Raw genomic sequence first — 532 nt, 5'->3', positions numbered from 1 at the left:
CACTCAAACTCAAGTGCTTACCTTTGGCTGATGAATATTGGCATTCAACAAGATAATCCTCTTCTTGGCTCTGTTCTTGGGTGCTTTCCAGGTTCGTCTCCACATGGAGGTGGCATTTGATCCTGACTTGTGCCCTTCTGAGGAGCTGCGATTTTCTTAACACGCCAGTCTCGTCTAGATCATGAAAACATACAACTCTGCACTTCAACTGAAAGCAAAGGATGTCAATTCTGTGGACTTTTGTCTGAAACATTATCTCCATTTCACTGCTGTTTAATACCTTTGAAAAGCTTGCTAGGAAACAGCAGTGATTTTGGAGAATGTGTAGAAGGGAAAGGCACTCTGTTCCCCTAGAACAGGGATTAAGGTGAGGCAGGGACCTCTCTGCTATGTGCACCACTGCTATATGGGCCAACATGGCCACTGGGACAGGATTCGCCCCTCAAGTCTGCTGTGGGAGGGGAAAATTACCAGGAACAACTGTTCCAGGTCCTCAAACAGTGCTTCTAAATTGTAAAATATATTTTAATTA

General features: G+C 44.4%; 1 protein-coding gene across 3 annotated transcripts in view; it reads left to right on the top strand.

Annotated features, from left to right (window-relative positions):
* PPFIBP2 (PTPRF interacting protein, binding protein 2 (liprin beta 2)) overlaps positions 1-532 on the top strand; it is a 109,670-nt gene that overhangs the window by 43,932 nt on the left and 65,206 nt on the right. The window lies entirely within an intron of this gene.

Source organism: Propithecus coquereli, unplaced genomic scaffold (genome assembly GCF_000956105.1).
Source record: "Propithecus coquereli isolate 6110/MARCELLA unplaced genomic scaffold, Pcoq_1.0 Scaffold44, whole genome shotgun sequence".
NCBI lineage: Eukaryota > Metazoa > Chordata > Mammalia > Primates > Indriidae > Propithecus > Propithecus coquereli.
Note: the sequence above shows the minus strand (reverse complement) of the source record. Positions and strands in the feature narration are given on the sequence as shown.